The sequence below is a fragment of the Trachurus japonicus genome, chromosome 8 (assembly GCF_045865225.1).
Source record: "Trachurus japonicus isolate A0001 chromosome 8, Traja_1.0".
Classification (NCBI taxonomy): domain Eukaryota; kingdom Metazoa; phylum Chordata; class Actinopteri; order Carangiformes; family Carangidae; genus Trachurus; species Trachurus japonicus.
In genome coordinates this window covers 5755575-5764831 of record NC_140914.1, presented here as the reverse complement: position 1 = coordinate 5764831, position 9257 = coordinate 5755575, and the positions used below count along the sequence as shown (strand labels likewise).

The following is a 9257-nucleotide window of genomic DNA, read 5'->3' as shown; positions in this document are numbered from 1 at the left end:
CTGGTCGAGCCGACCAGCGTTTCCTTACTTTCGGTTTTGTGGCGAGTCATGAGAATAACACCGCCGAATCGCCGTTTATGGTCGGAACTGCGACGGTATGTGATCGTCTTCGAACCTCTGACTTTAATTCTTGATGAATGAAAACATGAGTCTGTCTTGTGCCGGTCAAAGAATTTCACGGTGCTCCTCGTTGTCCCTTTAAATGGATGAACTGGGACTTCCGGTGGTGACGCCGAAGCGAATGGCAGCCTAAACACCCCGCTCCCAACCGGTTGGATATTTATCCCCTTTGAAGAACATTAGATTTAAAAAATTGCTCAGAAAGTTAACATGGAAGGGGATAAGCAAAAAAAGACTAAAAGTAAACAGGGCTCAAGAAGTGATAGAGGAGAGACTGTCGAAGAAAAATACTACAGCGACGAGGAAAGCTATGAGAACAATGGCGGCGCTGACGAGGAAGAAGCTAACCCCGTCATGCAGGCCATCTACAACGAGATTCGTGCGCTCAGGGCCGATGTTAAAAGTGAAATGAGTGAATTTCGACTTTCCTTTCGTAACGACATGAAGAAGGAGTTGAACGAGTTTAGAGGAGAAATCAACCGAAAACTCGAAGAAGCTACAGGTGAGCTACAAGCTACCATAGCAAGAGTGGGCGAGGCCGAACAGCGCATATCCGACATTGAAGACTGGGACACGGCAGCGAAGGAGGCTCTCACCCAGGCGCTAGAGAACCAAGAGGCCCTGCAGGCTAAGCTAACCGAGCTAGAAGCACGCTCGCGCCGCAACAATCTCCGTATTTACGGAGTACCGGAGGAATCAGAGGGGTCCAATGTGTCGGAGTTTATAACGAAGCTAATAAAATCAGAAGTCGGCCCGCCGGCCGCGGACATGGACCTCGGAATACAGCGCTGCCACCGGGCGCTCGCCCCAAAGCCTCCCCCAGACGCACCGCCGAGATCACTGGTGATTTGCTTCCTCGAGTTCAGAGTGAAAGAACAGGTACTGCGTACGGCGTGGAGAAAGAAAGATGTTCGTTACGAGGGGAAAAGGATCTATTTTGATCAAGATTACCCCCCCGAAATATTGAAGAAAAGAAAGGCATATGTGGGGATACTGAGAGAGCTTAAAGCCAAAGGGATCCGCTTCCAAACGCCACATCCAGCCAAGTTGAAGGTGTTTTTCGACAGCGGCACACAGATCTACGAGAGCGCAGCAGAGGCGGCTAAAGACCTGAAGAAGAGAGGATTCCCTATGGAGAACGTCAAGGAGCCCGACTCTACAGCGCTGAAGCAGCGGAGATTGGCGACGTGGGAGAGGGCAGGTGCAGATCGCCGCAGACAGGTAGTGGACCAAGGGCGGATAAAAGAGAGACTACGGAGCTTTCAGCGTGTTCCACCTGGAGCAACTGCTGCTGGCCAGTGAAAACACCTGAGGGTAAACATATTCACACATTGCGGGGTGAGTGACTGGAGCCATGTGCCTGTACAGAAGTTGAGCCCAGTGACTGTTAATGGAAATATCATCCTGTGATGATCCGGGTCCAACCTCCTCGTTTGGACCCCCCCCCCTTTATTTATTATTATTATTATTATTAATATTATTATTATTTTTTTTTTTTTAATTACACTGGGCTTCAAAACAAAAGTGTTATTAGCCCCCGTGTAAAGTGGATGACTTATTAGTCAGTTTACCAGGTGAGGTAATACTATAATTACCCAGATTTGTTTAAGCTGAACCTTATATTTAAGAGTTAAATACTACAGTTTGTCGTTCCTACTTGAATCTACCTAAATTTGAACTATAGTATACCTAAGATGACAACATTTGGGCTTCTGAGCCTTTAAATTTTGTTTAATTACATGAGGAGACCTTAAGAAATTACCCAAACTCACTTATTTTGAATTTTTATACCCAAAAGAAAATGCTTTTACAATTTAATTTTCAATCTACTAAGGAATTAGATTTTTCTTTGCTAAAAGTTTTCATTACATCCTTTTACCTGAGAAGATAATTCCTGTGTTTCTCAACTCTCTGCCAATTTACAAAGAGAATACATATTATTATTTACTGCACTTGACAAGATGGAACCTTATACCGGTTTTGGAGAAACTGACTCAGAAAGAATGTCACCGGTGCACAGTATCTCTTCTGATACTGATGAGAGGCCCTCGACGGACACGAGGATTTCCTCTCAATTTGAAGTTTCATTTGAACTTCGGACTTGGAAGTCTTTGGTTCTTGTTTTTCTGTTTTTTGGTTCACTGTTCTTGTTCGGGATATCATGGGTAATGTTACACAGTTGTACACAGGTTGAAAAGAGTATATGCATCATCAGGAATATAAGATAGTCACACTAAATGTCAATGGGCTGCATAACCCGATCAAAAGGAGTAAAATTATAGCAAAAATGAAACGAGAAAAGCTGCAGGTAGTTTTTTGGCAAGAGACTCATCTGTCCTCTTTAGAACATGAAAAATTTAAAAAACTGGGATTTCAAAATACCTATTACTCATCTCATAAATCAGCCCGTAGGAGGGGAGTGGCTATACTGATCCCTAATGCAGTAAATTTTGAATTTATTTCAGAAGTGAAAGACAAGGAAGGGAGATTTGTTTTAGTAAAGGGTAAATTAGACAATGAAGAAGTAACTCTACTTAACGTGTATGCCCCGCCAGGGAGCAAAAAAATGTTTTTCAAAAAATTATTTGAATTGATAGTTTTGGAAACACAAGGAATTCTAATTTGTGGTGGTGATCTTAATGTCCAACTGCAACCAAAATTAGATACATCTAATCAGCGCCAAAAGAAAAGTCCTAATGCCATTCTAGTCCAGAGGATGCTTACAGAGCTGGGTCTGATTGACGTGTGGAGAGAGTCTCATCCAGGAGAAAAACAATTCACATATTATTCCCCATGTCACTCTGTATATTCACGAATTGATTATTTGTTTATGTATAAATCAGACTGGCACAGAGTCAGGGATTGTAAAATAGGGATTAGAGACGTATCTGATCACTCAGGGGTGTATCTAACCCTGCACCTAACTAAGCAACGGAAAAATACACTTTGGAGACTCAATACGAGCATTTTAAATGACAAAACAGTGCAGAAACAGATTGAACAGGAATTTGAAACATATTTACAAAATAATGATAATGAGGAAGTGTCTCCAAATACTTTATGGGACGCAGCAAAGGCAGTTGTTCGAGGCAAAATTATTGCCCTCACAGCTTTTCGTAAAAAGGAAAAACAGAGAAGATTTGTGGAACTACAAGCGGAAATGAAGTCATTAGAAACTAGACACATGGAACAAAGAGATCCACAAATATTAATTAAAATAAACAAAATTAAACAGGATATAAATGGCATATATGATGAGGAAATTGAAAAACAACTTAAATTTACCAAACAAAAGTATTATGAGACAGGGCATAGGGCACTGAAATTACTTTCCTGGAGGATTCGAAAACAACGTGGGAAAAATATGATTTATAAGATTAGAAACCCCAAGACACAAAAGGTTTGCAGTGAATCAGAGGACATTCAACATGCTTTCGTACTATATTATAAAGAATTATATAACCAACCGGCCATGGTAGATATTACAACAATAGATACTTTTCTAAGTTCACTAGATTTACCATCTATAGGAGAACAACAAAATAAAGAAATTATGGCTGAGATAACAGCAGAAGAACTGAACAAAGCCATTTCGAGATTGAAAGCTAATAAGGCTCCAGGTTCGGACGGCTATCCGTCTGAGTGGTATAAAACATTTAAACAACAGATAACACCTGTTCTGCTTAATTGTTTCAACCATACACTGAGAACAGGAGAAGCCCCCCAATCATGGAAGGAAGCAGTTATCTCTATCATCCTGAAAGAAGGAAAAGATAAAAATGAATGCAGCTCATACAGACCAATATCAGTCTTAAATGTAGACTATAAACTGTTTGCTTCAATCCTATCTAGGAGACTGGAGTCCATTGTCCCTGAGCTGGTTGATTTGGACCAAACAGGCTTTGTATTAAACAGACAGACACAGGATAATTTAAGGAGAACACTACAGGTGGTGAGTCATATTACATCAGAAAATATCAGTGCAATGTTGGTCAGCCTAGATGCTGAAAAGGCATTTGACTCGGTGGGTTGGGAATATTTATACAGGGTACTTGCAAGATTTGGCTTCAAAGATGGTTTTATTAAATGTATTAGAGCGCTATACTTTTCTCCAACGGCCAGGATCAGGGTGAATGGACACCTGTCGCAAACTATTCATTTGGAAAGAGGGACACGCCAAGGCTGTCCCCTGAGTCCGACCCTATTCGCATTATTTATTGAGCCCCTCGCTCAAGCAATTAGAGAGGACTCTGGGATAAAGGGGACTATGATTAGAGGAGAAGAACATAAGATTTGTATGTTTGCGGATGATGTTCTGCTTTTTATTACAAGTCCAGACTCAAGCATCCCTAAATTGATGTCCCTGCTAAAGAAATATAATTTATACTCTGGGTATAAGCTTAATATCCAAAAAACCCAAACCCTTACATTTAACTATATTCCCCACCCAGATATTAAAGGGAAATACAATTTTAAATGGGACTCGTCCAAAATAAAATATTTAGGAATAAACCTTACTAAAGATATGTCAAAACTTTTTGAAAATAACTACGGCCCAATTAATAAAGAGATCAAATCTGATATTTCTAGATGGACCCTCCTCCCATTGGATATGAGTAATAGAATAGAAATTATTAAAATGAACGTGTTGCCACGGCTTCTTTATCTCTTCCAGTCTCTGCCTCTAGAGGTACCCCAAAAACAATTTGATGAGTGGAATGTCTGGATCTCAAGGTTCATTTGGAACAGTAGAAGACCCAGGGTTCAGTTCAAGACTCTGCAGCTAAAAAAAGAGAAGGGAGGGAGAGCTTTACCATGTTTACAGGATTATTATTATGCTGCACAGTTGAAACCCTTGGTATCCTGGTGCTCTCCAAATTATGAATCTAAATGGAAATGCTTGGAAACTACACAGTTAAAAATTCCAATACAGTCTATAATAGGAAACAAAAACCAAGCAGAAAAATATTATAACAATTTGAATCAATTGACTGTATTCACTCTGAAACTATGGTTTAAGGTCTTGAGGAAGTTACAAATAGAGAAACAGGTTAGAGTCTTGAATTGGATAGCATATGATCCAGAATTTGAACCTGCTAGATTGGACGGGGGCTTTAAACAGTGGGTTAGGAGAGGGATCACGTCCTTTTGTTCCCTCATCTCAAACAGTAAATTTCAGAGTTATGAGTCAATTTCAGCCACATTTGGACTGGAGAAGCAGGACTTTCATAGATACCTGCAAGTCAGAGACTACTATAATAAAAAATTACAAATCAAGGAGGAGAAGGAATACAATTTAATTTCTATATTTCATGAGGCATATAAAAAGAAAGATAATAAAAAGTTGGTCTCAAGAATTTACGTAAGTATACAAGCTTCTAAGAATCACTCTACGTTATCCATTAAACAAAAATGGGAGAAGGAGTCAGAAACACAAATATCAGAAGAGACCTGGATAGAAATATGTGAGACACAAGCGACCACTGCAAATTCGAGATCTTTAAGAGAGTTCGGCTGGAAGAATGTAGTGAGATTTTTCATAACTCCTAAATTAACAGCACTACGAACAGGCACACAGAGTCGAGGCTTTTGTTGGAGACAATGTGGAACCCCTATGGCTAACCATGTTCATGTTTTTTGGGCCTGTCCGAAAATCCAGTTATTTTGGAAGGAGGTGTCAACCGAGATAAATAAAATAATAGGGGTGGATTTAGATTTTTCTTTTGTTATTTTATATCTCGGTAAAATTCCAAAAACAGTCTTGCATAAGGACAGGTACTTGTTGAAGATTCTTCTGGCCAGTGGTAGGAAAGCCATAACCAGAAAGTGGTTGCAACTAGATCCTCCAACATTGATCCAGTGGCACGGGATTATTCACGAAATTTACTGTATGGAGAGACTTACTTTTGTTTTAAGACTTCAGTTGGAGAAGTGTATGGAACGCTGGGAAAAATGGATTGAATATGCACCTTGAATAATGTGACATTTGACTATGATGTATGCGTATGTATGTATGTGTAATTGAATATTTTGATTTTAACTGTACCATCCATGATGATCTCATGTTCTATGTTCATGTAGATAAATAAAAAGTTAAAAAAAAAAAAAAATAAATGGATGAACTGACCTGCAGCCTTGCACCAGGGGGTCTGATAATAGTGATGGATGGAGTCACAGGAGAGACGACCCCCACCCACCTCAATCTGACACGTGTATGTGTGTTAGTGTGTGTGTGCACTGTATATCAGTTGAATGGCAGTTTCCAGGAGTGACATGTCACTGCCGTGTATATATACAGTGACTGTGTCGGGAACCTCTGCCCCTGACCCCCCCCGGTGAAACCGTCAGCTCTTACTGCATGGGATGTCAAGATGTAGGAAGTAGTAGAGGGTGGGGGGGGGGGGATTAAGAAGACATTGGTAACTTTGATTTATTTCCTCCGGCCCTGAGGCAGAGACAAAAGAACCGTGTTAAAGAGCCTCCATCAATAAAGCCATGCAGCGCTCCAGCTATACCGTGTTTGCAAGAGGCGGTAAGGTCATGCTTTTAAAGTTATGGCTGCAGGGTGATGGCTCCACCACCAACGAATAACACAATCCCAAACCCTCCTACCTCACCCCCATCCAAGGTGAAAGGATCAAGAGGAGTCAAGGACAGTGGCGAGGCGGGGGTGGGTGGAAAGTGAATGTAGCAGGAGAAGGGAGAGGCTCGCTGTTTCATCTGGAGCATTGACCCTGGTCATAATTCCAATTGCCTGACTTGTTTGATGCAGAAAGAAATCCCTCAGTGTGAGAGCAACTGCCTTATACCCCTGCAGCTCAATCGTGTGTGCGTTTGCGTGTGTTTGTGTGTGTGTGTGTGTGTGTGTGTGTGTGTGGAGAAAGAGAGAGTGAGAGAGGAGGGGCTCTGAACATGATTTAGATCTTCAAAAACAGACTCTGAACTGAAAATTTCACCGCGGAAAAATCTGAGGCAAGGTGTGTATGTGTGTGTGTGTGTGTGTGTGTGTGTGTGTGTGTGTGTGTGAGGCGCGTGTGAGGCGCGTGTGCGGTATATGAGAAGACAACCTGAAGCCAATGAGAGGGCTCCGCGAGATCCCAGCCCATTAATCATCATAATGCAGGAGGCATCCAGCGATGAATTAGAATCCCCTGGCCCATGCAACCTCAATAATCCAATTATTTAAAAGCCAAAATAGAAGTTCTAGTAGTACGTTGAAATCTTTAAGGTGAAGGTCGACACATTACAAAGGTATCACACACACCCCCCACCGTGTGCTGTGTGTGTATGTGTGCCGTTGTTCCCTTGACAGCCTTGTTTTATAGCGAACGTCAAGATTTGTAAAGCGAGCTCTTTGCCGAGGTCACGCTGGGAGCTCAGGACAAAACAGGAGCGAAAGAGAGGGAGAGAGCGATGGCGTGTTTGGTCGTACAGCGTTCACAATGGAGCGATGAGCCTCTCCGAAGAATTTAAGGACTGTGCGTGCTGATTTTTCTTTCTTTTCTTTTTTTTTTTTTAGCTCAGGCTGTAATTCAGTTTTAAGCAGAGAGTCTACAGGGCGGCAGAGCAGGCATTATCCTACAGGTAATGAGCAGGAAAATATTTGCTGAATAGAGATATCTATCACTGGAATGAGCAGAGTGTCAGCAGTCAGCACATTGTACTGAACATTCAGAGGAGAGGGACGACGGCGCTAAAATAATAAGAGCTCAGATGGAGAGTGCAACAAGCATGTTGAGACACCGACTAAAGGACGCCGCCTGTACAAGGATTTATGTCTGTGGTTGTTTTAAACAGGACCAACAATTGATTATTGTCGCTGGTGTCAGACTTTATAAATGCAAGGCAAGGCAAGGCAAGGCAAGGCAATTTTATTTGTATAGCCCGTTTTTACAAACAGTTTGTCTCAAAGGGCTTTACATGGCATCGTAACAACATCCTCTGTCCTTAGACCCTCACATCGACTGAGGAAAAACTCCATGGAAAACCCTTTTAACAGGGAAAATCGGAGAAACCTCAGGGTGAGCAACAGAGGAGGGATCCCTCACCCAGGACGGACAGACGTGCAATAGATGTTGCACCGGAATTATATGTGTCGTCCTTGTCCTTATGAATCATAGACGGAGCCTCAGTGATGCTGAAGAACCTCGGTGCTTTCTGGTGAACCAGCCTGCGTTAACACCAGTTTAGGCCGAACCAAAGTGACCAAAGACTTTACTCTACATCAATGATTCTCAAAGTGGGGTTTCAAGGGTTCAAGGGGGTCCCCAACGTTTTTTTTTTTAAATGTTACCACTTTTTTCTAGAATTGTTTAATTTTACCACTTTTTTCTAGAAAATGTTTAACTTTTTTTTTGGGGGGAAATCTAATCACTTTTTTCTAGAATTTTTTTTTTTACTTTTTTGTTGGTTGTTTTTTTTTTACTTCAACACTTTTTTCTAGAATTGTTTTTGAGAAATTTCACCACTTATTTAAATCTTATCACTTTTTTTTTTAAAAAACTTTTTTTTTTTCACCACTTTTTTCTAGAATTGGTTTTGAGAAATTGAACCACTTTTTTCTAGAAAAATTGTAACTTTTTTTTTAATTTTTTTTTTTTAATTTCACCATTTTTTCTAGAATTGGTTTAGATAAATTTTACCACTTTATTTTATTTTATTTATTTATTTTTTTTTTTTAAATCTTATCACTTTTTTTCTTTTTTTTTCCTTTTTTTTCTAGAATTTTTACAACTTTTTTCTAAAAATGTTTAAACGTTTTTGGAGAAATTGTACCACTTTTTTCCAGAAATTTCTCTACAGTATTTACAAAAATTCATGCCCTTGACCCCATTTGAAAAGATGCTTTGTCTTAATTAGATTTTTTATTAACTTTAAGCCGTAATGAAATTTAAATGAGTTGCACATTTTAACGTGGGAGTCTATGGGGACTGACTCACTCTAGTGGTCAGGAGAGGAACTGCAGCTTCTGGTTCATCAGTGCTTAATTAATTTTGAATAGTTTGGATGTTTGTGATCTTGCTATCTCATGAGTTTTGATGGACTGTCTACACATGAGCCGTAATGGAAAAATAAATCCATTTTACTTAACATAAACAATAAAATACAACAAAGCTGAGCAGATGTGACAGAGGGAC

The 9257-nt window shown here is 40.3% G+C and overlaps 1 long non-coding RNA gene across 1 annotated transcript; it reads right to left on the bottom strand.

Annotated features, from left to right (window-relative positions):
* Positions 1-720: 720 nt before the first annotated feature.
* Positions 721-1265, bottom strand: LOC146982417 (uncharacterized). The gene is made up of 2 exons (XR_015036342.1): positions 998-1265; positions 721-934 (listed from the first exon to the last, which is right to left on the bottom strand). It is a non-coding gene; the product is annotated as an uncharacterized LOC146982417 (long non-coding RNA).
* Between the last annotated feature and the right edge of the window lie 7992 nt (positions 1266-9257).